The sequence below is a fragment of the Notamacropus eugenii genome, chromosome 5 (genome assembly GCF_028372415.1).
Source record: "Notamacropus eugenii isolate mMacEug1 chromosome 5, mMacEug1.pri_v2, whole genome shotgun sequence".
In the NCBI taxonomy this organism is placed as follows: Eukaryota; Metazoa; Chordata; class Mammalia; order Diprotodontia; family Macropodidae; genus Notamacropus; species Notamacropus eugenii.
This window is the reverse complement of record NC_092876.1, coordinates 73,471,012-73,481,779: the sequence shown is the minus strand read 5'-3', so window position 1 is coordinate 73,481,779 and position 10,768 is coordinate 73,471,012. Positions and strand designations below refer to the sequence as shown.

The window sequence follows — 10,768 nt, the reverse complement described above, 5'->3', positions numbered from 1 at the left end:
AGGGTTAGTCTTAGATCTGGAATCTCTTCTCAGACACAGAAGCTTAAACTCACAGATCTCCTCCTCATCTATAAAGTCGGGACAATAATATTTGCCCTTAACTCCCTCACAGGGTAATTGCAAGGAAAGTACTCTGCAATCCTTTGCAATTTAAGAAATGATGAGCAGGATGCTCTCTCAGAAAAACCTGGAAAGACTTACATGAGCTGATAGAAAGTGAAATATACTGTGTATAAAGTAACAGCAATATTTTAAGATGATCAGCCATGAATAACTTTACTATTCCCCACCTTACAACGTTCCAAGACAACTCTGAATGATTTATAATGAAAACTACTATCATCCCTAAAGAAAGAACTGATGATGTCTGACTACAATTTGAATCATCCTTTTTTGAACTTTATTTTTCTTGAGGTTTCCTTTTTTTTTGATCTAAGTCTTGTCCCACAGCATGATTGATGTGGAAATGTTTTACAAGACCACACATGCATAACCTATGTTGATTTGTTTGACTTCTCATGTGGGTGTAGGGTGGAGAAGGGAGAGAATGTGGAACTCAAAGTTCTGAAAACAAATGTTAAAGCTGTTTTCACTTGTAACTGGGGGAAAATAAAACACTAAATAATTTTTAATATAAAATTAAAAAATTATTTTTTGCCACAAAAAATGATGGATGAATCATTCATTTGCTCAGTGGGGCTGGTCCCTTGCTGGGTGAGTGTCTCAGCTATTTGGAAGATCCATTGTTAAATAAGTCAAGCAGTTCACTCAAGACTTGTACTGACCCCCCAGTAGGCTTGATTGCTGCAACTGCAGTTTTTGTGGTCTCTGCCACCAACTCTGACTAATGAAGGATCTCTGAGAGCTTTCCTGATCTGACAAGATCATAACCTGGTCCATTCTGCCCCTAAATATTTCTTCTGTGAAGATCAGGAAAGATTTAACACAAAGAGACAAAAAAATAAAAAAGACAAACATAAGATGGGATTATGGACACCTGATGGTTAGGTGGGAGAATATAGTTTGCCACTGTCCCTCTCCCACCCCTAGCAATGCAATGGAAGTCTTCCTCAGCCAACAACTCAGAGGGAAGAGCTAGATCAATCTCATTTCTCTCAAACTTTTTGTAATCATATTCAATTCTAGCTCAACTTCTTTTGCATCTCTAGCCCTTTTGGAGTCAATCAGAAGATTCTTCATCACTTCAACTTACTAGACTCTCAGTCACTCTCATCCAGAAGAATGCTAACTAAATTTCCATTTGTTGTTTTGAAACTAGGCAGGGAATATCTAGCACCAATGTGATTTTCATCATGCCTATAGTGGCCATAAATATGGAACCCCAATTCTGAATCATGAAATACAAGAGATTCCCTTCCATGGAAGTTAAAAGAACCAAAACATTTATTCAGACACCAGAAAGCCAAATCCATCATAGTAACAAAAATCTATATGCAGTACCAATGCAGGAGACAGCACCAGCCACAAGAATTTCCTCTGCTAGGCTTCTCACAAACCAGCTCCATTTAACAAATCACAAACAGGCTTCCCTTAAACAAAATGCCCTTCTCACACTCACGCCCAGCCACAGGCTCACCTGCAACCTTCAACTGTGACTGCTCCAAATTTTTTCTGAGCTTTTCTCTAGCTCTTCCTCTTCCTGTACAACTCATTCAGCAAACTCCTCAGACCACAGTTTCCATGTGACTCAGACTAATGTGACCAGGCTTCCATGTAACCCAGATGGGTCACATGGGCCTATTGATAAATGGAAAAGATCTCACCCTTTAAATTACCATTACAGAATATTGCACATGTTGTAAAGTTGGGGTAAGGATCCCTCCGTCATGAATGCCTAGAAGCCAGTTCACCCCAAGCTTCCAATACTTTCCTGGAATGCTGACGGAATATGCCTGAAATGGGGGATGGGATCTCCATGACAATACTTCATCAGAAATGAGACAGTCCTTTCCTACAAGGAACTTAGATTCTACTGGATGAAAACATGTCAGACAGAACATTAAAATAAATATATGCAAAATAAATAAAAAATAATTTAGAGGAGCTAAGGAGATCAATGCTGATGCTTGAGGATGAAGAGATTACTTAGACTAAAAGCAGAAAAAACATATATTGTAGGGAAATCCCATGCATACCTTACATAAATTGTATGTTAATTTTTTTGGATATTATCTCTCCCATTAAAATGCATGTTTCATGAAGCAGGGGTTGGGAGTCATTTTTTATTTTTGCCTTTTTATATGTCTCAGGGCTTAGTACAGTGCCCTACACCCAGTAAGGGCTTAATAGATATCTTTTTTAGTTTTTTTATTTTTAGTTTTCAATATTCACTTTCTGTTTTAATTTTTCTCCTTCCCCTCCCCCCTCCCTTCCCAAGATGTCATGCCATCTGACATAGGCTCTCTATATACATTTCTATTAAACATTTTCACATTAGTCATGTTGTATAGAAGAATTATAATGCATGGGAAAAACCATGAGAAACATAAAGCAAAACAAAAAACTAAAATAGTCTGCTTCTCTCTACATTCAGACTCCATAGTTCTTTGTCTGGATGTGTCCTTTGGAACTGATTTAGGTCCTTGCATTACTGATAAGGGCTAAATCTATGACAATTTGTTATTGCAGACTATGGCTGTCCTGTGTACAATGTTTTCGTAGTTCTGCTTCCTTCACTCAGGATTAGTTCACGTAAATCTTTCTGGGTTTTCTGAAGTCCACTTGTTTATCATTTCTTATATCACTATAGTATTTCATTACATTCATATACCACAACTTGTACAGCCATTCCCCAATTCATGGGCATCACTTCAATTTAAATATATTTTGCCAACCTTCTCTTTAATGGCCCATTTTAGAATTTTCCCAGAAATTGAAATCAAGTTCACTATGGTTTGTAGACTCTATCCTCTTTTGAATATGGGGACACCAACTCTTGGGATTGCAACTCTTCTTCAGGTAAATGTGGTGTGTGCAGTGAACATGAATTCAGATCCGTAGTTCTGAGCCTCACTTAATGACCCATTGCCAGAACAAGTCAGAAAGCATGCTAAATGAGAAACTCTGGGAATGATACACTGAATTTAATAAGAAGAAAATTAACAGGGGTATACATGTATAGAGGCCTCTAAGATCTCCTAATACCCCTTGGGTCTGACTATTAATCACCTCACATATAGGATTTCCTCATCTTTCCACATGTTCTGTAGCTTAGCTTAACCTTCCTATTAGAGAGGTAACTACTTAAGAATCTCTTATCTCCCTTTTCTACTTAAAGTCTAGTGATAAGCACAGTGCTTGGTATATGCCAAGGGCCTAATAAATGTTTTTTTCATCCATCCACCCATTCCCTCATTCATTCTCATGAGCATTGCAGTGTCAGAGGTCCCAAGACCCTGTGAGTCACAAGGTTGCTTTTAATAATTTAAATTAAGCAAACTCACTTGTCCTCTGTTAGCTTCAGTTTCCTCATCTGTGAGATGGGTGGGGAGTTTGAACTAAATGTCTGGACACCTTTTCAGCATTAAATTATTTACTCTATGACCCACAACCCCCAAGACACAAATTGGAGTGGGTTAGCAGGCTTGACTTGCTATGCTACAAGGGTGAATTGGCCCTATCCACTATGTAATCTGGGGGTCAGCTTGAATGAATGTCAGGTTATGATCATAGTGACATCACCATAGAAACCAGACTGAGAGTGCTCTGCTGTCACCCTATCCTATGATATGGACCATGGGGAGGGTGCTTGGTGAGGTGAGAAGAGGAAATGGAGAAGGGTGCCAAGGAAAGGCTTAACAATGAGGAAATGCTCCCTCCACAATGGGAGAGGAGGGCTACTTGGAAAGAGCTTGAAGATCTTTAGACCTGGGTGGCCCCAGCAGCTGCTTTCTGTCTGCATTTTCCTACCATTTCCATCCTTCAGGAACTCACTTCTCATTCTTCTTTGCATTGACTTGAGCTTGCAGACCTCCTGGGTCAATATCTAGCTAGCACAGGGGAGATCAATGCAGTAGAATGTGGCTCTGCCTCATCCTCAGATCAACAGAGTCAACAGGCCAGGTCATGTCTCACATGGTCCCTATGTGACTTGGGAGGTATGGTAAAATGTTTCATATTATGATTATTATTTTTTAAATCATTGCTTTTAAAAGTAAACCTATTACCAAACTTCAAAGGTGAAAAAAATCATCTCAATGCACTTTACATTTGATAAATGAATTTACAAAAGCTAGAACTGGAAGGAGCTTAAGAGGTCATTGAGTCCAACTCCCTCATTTTTATAGGTGGGGAAATAGAAGACCAGGGAGATTCAGTGACTGGCCCCAAATCACAAAGCCAATAAGTATCAGAGATGAAATTGACACCAAGGTCATCCACTGTATCCTGGGCCATCTCCAGTCATTTGGACTTCTGTCTTGCCACTTCATTTTAATGACTCCAGAAGAGAGAACGAGGCTGATGACTTTGTGCAGCTCTCCCTTACTTAAATCAAGTTCACACACAAGTTAAGACATCTCCCTGTTGTGTCAGGGGGCTGTAGTCCCTGGCTATTTGCCTGGTGCCGCACTGGTGCAGCCCTGAGGTCCACAGAGTACCCTAGTTCCTGGTGTTGCACTGAGAGGGTATTGTGGGATTAAAGGTGGCTGGCAAGGGGGAGGCCACAGGGCTCTTATCTGGTGCTGTACTTAAGCAGGTGGGGGACCCCTGTGCTGCACTGGGGTCATGGGAGGTCTTACTGCTCATCTGTTGCTGGACAGAAATAGGGGTGTGGTTGGCATGTGGGGTGGGTGGTGCTTCACAGTGCCATGGAGGTCTGGAAGCTAACTGGGTGTGGCACTAAGGCACATGAGGGGCCCTGGAACTGGCATCTGCCCATTCACCTGGTGCTGCACTGAGGCAAGCAGAGGGTCCCACTGCTGATGGTGGTGTACTCATTTGGTGACACACTGGGGTTCAGGTCCTCTTACTGGTTTCCTGAGGCAAAGTTCGCTAGTGGTTTGCTTGGACAGTTCCTCAACTGGTCTGTGCTTTCCCTTAACCAGAGTGAAACAGATATCTCCTGCTGACCTCCCAAGTTTCTTGAACTAAGAAGATTATTCTATCCCATGTTTTTTGGTTCTGCCATTTCAGAATTCATTTTGGTCTACCATTTTATACTTGTTCAGCGGTGAATAAAGGAGAGATCAGGTGATTTCTGCCTACTCTACCATATCAGCTCTGGAAAGTCCTCTATACTATATCATTTGAATGAACTACTCATTTTTAATGGGAGGAGGATATAATGGATTCCTGGCCCCCAGGAGACTTTAAAGCAGGTTTCTGGGTGTGCAATAACTGCCAGTATTTACAGAGCACTTTAAACACTTTTAAAAGATGATCTCTTTTGATTCTCATAACAACCCTGAGAGATAAGTGCTATTATTATCCTCATTTGGCACATGAAGAAACTGAGGCAGGCAGAGGTTACCTGACTTGGAATAAGGCATCCGGAGCTAAAGGAAAATGAATAAAGATTCCAATAAATCACATTTACCTGTTTCTTCCTATCTTTTCTCCCCCTTCCAGATCATATCCCAAATGAGTATGGTATAATGAGAAAGCTCCTTCTGTTTCTCTTTTCTTCTTCTAAGGTCTCCATTTCTATAAAATTCTTCTGATAATAGGAATTCCCAGGAAACCTATTCCTGGATAATCTCCAGGGCAGGGCATTGGGCAGGACAGGAGGAGGCAGATCCTCCTTGGAGGAACTGGAGGAGGCAGGTGATTCTCTCTCTGGTTTCTCTGAGGAGATCTGACTATCACACCGGGTCATAGAAACCCTAAATGATTGGCCATTTGGGACATAGCCTCTTTGTCACTAGCAGGGCTAGAGGACCCTCTCCTTACATACTATTTCACTTTCTCAGAAGCTGAACACCTTCTCTGCCCTGACAGAAAGGGTTCCTCTCTTTGGTGAGGCCAAGGCAGAGGGCAGTGAATAGGGTTCTAGAGGAAGAAAAGGTAGGTGATTAAGTCCATGAATACCCTGAATTGCAGAGTTTGGTTGCTGGCCTGTTGGAGTGTCCTGGAATCCATTGGCTGTGCTGCTGACCTAAACTCTTGGTCTAGCCCTCACTCAAACCTCTTCAAGGAAGTTGTGATTCACCTTCCTGAAGGGTGAGCCAATGGTTCTGCTGGAAGGGCTGATCTGGACGGGAGAAAAGGAGCAAGGAGAAAGGAGAAGAGAAAGAAGAAAAGGCAGGGGCTAAAGAGCCAATGGTGGGGAGATTTAGAGACCTTCAGAGGTAGAGATGAGAAACTGATTGAGAGGCTGACAAAAGCTTGGTCAGGAGATGGAGGAAATGTGAAGACAGAGAAGAAAGCTCTCCATGTCCCATCTCCCCCATCCTCCCTATTCCCATGTCATTCTCACTTCTCTCTCCCTCTCTTATCTCTCTATTGTGATCCTTTCTATTCATCCTGTTTCCTTGCCTTCAACATTTCTTCTCCTTCCCAGTCATTCCTACTGCTTCCACCCTTACACTCTCTAATTCTTGGAGCAAGGGTTCTTGACCTGGGGTCCACAGTCCATGGACAGACTTAGAGAATCTGCGAAATAAGATGTGGTAAATATATATATATATATATATATATATATATATATATATATATATATATATATATATATATATATATATATATATATATATATACACACATCATTGTTTTCATTAACTTTCACTTTACTTTGTAAGACTGGATATTTTATGCCTTTGAAAGCATGATTTTGGGAATTGTCCCATGGGCTTCATCAGACTTCCATATGGGTTCAGTATGCAAAAAAGTTGAGAACCTTTACGTGAGCTCTTTAGACCAGAGGTGCCCCATTCTGATCCTCATCCTCTTTACCTTCCTACTTTCTCTGTTTCTACCTCATGGAGCTGGAAGGTCAGAGACTTAAATCCTCAAAGGTTATCACCTCGTTGTCAGATGGGTAAACTTAAGCCAAGAGAGCTTAAGTGCCTTACCTGAGGTCACCCAGATGGCAAACGGTTGGACTAGGATTTTAAATAAGATTATCAAACTTTATACAGAACCCTCTTATGACTGTACCACAGTGAGGAACTAAGATGACATCCTGTGAGGTTCTTCATCATTCCATCTCTTCCTTTGCTACTTCTTCTTCTACCTCTCTGACCACACTTTCTCTTACCCTGATAGTTTTTCCTCCCCTAATTTTTCCTTAAATGTGGACACTCTCCAAGGTGCTGTGTTCTATTATTGCCTTTCTTTGATTGAAGGTAAGAGAATGAGAATGGGGATGAGATGAAGAAGAAATTATGATTCTGTGACTGAGGATAAAGGGAGTTGGTATATCCATGACTCAGGATGGATCTGTTGCAGGGTATGGGGGGAGTTGATGGACCTGTGAGTGAGGGTGGGGAAGTGATGGTTCTGGGACTAGTGATAAGAGTTTTATGGATTTATGTCTAAGCATAAGTGAATGGCTAGATGAGTGAATTGATGACCACACATTTATTAAGTACTTGCTTTATGCCAAGTACTATGCTTTATGACAAGCCATACAAATAGAAAAAGTAAGTCTCAGAAAAGTGGCATTTCTATGGTAGGAGATAAAAGCATTTGAACAGGAAAAAAGAGAGATGACAATATATTTTCTTTAGAGTTCTTTCCAGTGATCAAACTATATCCATTTCTGATAATGAAACCATTTGGCAGTGATAAGGAATTTGGTGACAAGAATTTTCTTTTTTTGGGTCAACAGTAGCTGTACCTGCTGAAGAAGTGGGGGTTGTAGCACCTTCAGAGAAAGTTGTCAAATCATTTCCTTCCAGGGACTGCTCCCCTGAAGGATGACTGTAGGAGCAGGTTTGGAAGCATCGCTGAGGATCTTGGGGTGTGGAGGGGGGAGGAATGAAGTGATTCCTGGGGCTCTTAGGAGAAGGGTCCTGGTTCACTTCCATTGGTTTATGAAGAGATGTGATATTTCTGGTAGTGGTGGTGGCTTGGGCCCCTGGCATATACTTCCTCCTGTCTCTCCCCCAGGCTTTAGGGAAGTTGATTGGCCTAGAGATCTGGAATGGGAAAGTTTATATATCTGTGTCAGGGTATGGGGAAAGCAATGGGTCTGTGACTGAGGATGGGAGATTTGATAGATCTGTGACTGGGATATAAGTGTCAATGGATCTGTGTCTGAGCATGAAAGAAAAAAACAGGGGATCGGTGATTGGAAAGGTTATTGATACATTTGTTAAGGATGATGTAGGTGGAGAAGTTGATGGATCTCTAATTGAGTGTGAGGGATATTGATCAATCTGCCCCTGGGCATAAGGGAAATAATGGCCTTGTAAGTAGGAGTGAGAGTTGATGGATTTGTTTCTGGGGAAACTGCATTAATGGCTTCCTTAGTGTCTTGTTTGAAAGTGCTATAGGAGAAAATCATGCAGGCTTATTCCAACACAAAGAGCCCTCATTCACCTCAAAAGGGCCCTTGGTGCTTCTCTACAAACATGGAGTCAACTATTGGCCTTGCTTTTCTGCTACAAGCAGAAAAATCAAAGTCATCCAGGCCCATGTTTTTCATCCTTCCTTCCCTCCATTCCCTAGTTCTCCTACCTCACTGACCATGCTTTCTCTGACCCTGATAGCTTTTCCTCCTCCAGCTTTTCCATAAATAAGGGCACACTCTAAGGTCCTAGCCTCTGTTCTCTTCTCTCCAGGCACTCTCTGTCTCACTGACTTTATCTTCTTCCAGGAAAATATGATTAAGATTTTGACTCTCAAATCTCCATCTACAGCCCTGATTGCCTTTCTCAGTATCTCCAGATTCTCACTGCACCTCTCTACCTGTAGTTATGTCCTGACCATTATTTAGGCTCATTTAGTCAAAACAGGACTCCTGCTCTCCCTCCCTATGCAATCTGTCAATAAGTCTCTCTTTTGGACTTGCCTGTTTCTGTGATTGACACTACTACCTTCTTCTCAGATACCTAGGCTCAAGATCCCACATTATGTCCAGCTGGGTAAGGTAGGTAAAGCACTCTGCAAAACCTGAGACACCAAAGAAATATCTGTTGTTGGTGGTGCTCATGAATTTTCTTTTTTCTGCCTTCACCATATTCTCTTTTTCCCTTCCCAGGGCCTGACTGTCTCAATGTCTCCAGCAACAAACTACAGTTTTGTTACTGAATTTATCCTGCTTGGTTTCACAAGTGACCTCACCTCAAATAGGATTCTTTTCATCATCTTTCTCCTTCTCTACCTTTGTTCAGTCCTGGGCAATGGACTCACCATCATCCTCATCTGCCTGGATTCTCACCTCCACACACCCATGTACTTTTTCTCAGCATTCTTTCCCTCCTGGACATTATCTATGTCACTACCACAATGCCTCAGATGTTGGTACATCTGCTTTCCAGTTCTAAACTCATCTCCTTTGAAGGCTGCTGGCTACAGATGTATGTGTTTCGTGCTCTGGGTATCACTGAGTGCATCTTGTTTGTGGTCATGGCCTATGACCGTTATGTAGCCATCTGCTTCCCACTGTGTTACATGCTTATCCTCAACTTGGATCTGTGTGTCAGGTTGGTGGTAGGAATCTGGGCTTCTGGTTTCTTCTTCTCCCTAGTCCACACATTTTTTACCATGCATCTCCCCTCCTGTGGTCCTAATATGATCAACCACTACTTCCGTGAGGGTCCCACAGTGTGGGTACTGGCCTGTATGGATACATACCTGATAGAGATGGTAAACTTAGTCCTGAGCATCTTCATGATAGTAGGACCTCTGTCACTCATCCTGATCTCCTATGTCCGCATCACCTTGGCCATCCTCAAGATCAAGCCTACCCAAAGCCGCTATAAAGCCTTCTCCACTTGTGCTTCCCACCTAACTGTGGTCACTCTGTTCTATGCACCTGCCATATACATCTATATGAGGCCCACTTCCAGCTATAACCTAGAGAGAGACAAGAAGGTCTCACTTTTCTACAATGTGTTCACTGCCCTGCTCAACCCTGTAGTCCACAGTCTTAGGAATAAGGACATGAAGGCAGCATTCATCAAGGTATTAGTGCGGAACAGAGTAACCTGATGAGTAGAGAGTCTTGGAATGGACTACTCTTTCCTTTTATTTTTCTTTTTGAGACTGAGTTTCCCTATTTCACTCAGCCTAAAAGTACAGCCAGCACTTAAGATTCCAATCCCACTGCTGATCAGCACCCTTTGATCCACTCCATTTTTGATCGGGGTCAATTTGCCCATCTTTAGGCAACCTAGAAATCCCATCCCTTTTTTCTCCCTTCCCCTGCTCCTGAGGGGCTCACCATATTGTTACTGTACATAATGTATCCATCCCATTGGCTTTATCCCTATCACAGCTGAGAACTCCTCAATTCAGTTGATCCACTAGCTTTAGCCTCCCCTAATAGCAAAGACTGTAGGTACGTGCCACCACCCAGGCCAGGCAAGGCTCATCCACATCTACTGGGCATGGCACCCGGGCCTGTGACCGTGTAACATCACCTACCTTCCAGAGTTAACCAGAACAAACCAGACTTCATCACAGTCCTCATCATCCTCATGAATGGAGAAAAGCGAGTCTTAGATTTGGAATTACTTCTCAGACACAGTAGTTTAAACTCACACATCTCCTCCTCATCTATAAAGTGGGGACAATAATATTTGCCCTTAGCTCCCTCACAGTGTAATTGTAAGGAAAGTACTTTGCAATCCTTAAAGGGCCA

General features: G+C 42.1%; 1 pseudogene; it reads left to right on the top strand.

The window, feature by feature from the left end:
- Positions 1 to 9,178: 9,178 nt before the first annotated feature.
- Positions 9,179 to 10,116, top strand: LOC140507491 (olfactory receptor 2D3-like; annotated as a pseudogene).
- The last annotated feature ends 652 nt before the right edge of the window (positions 10,117 to 10,768 follow it).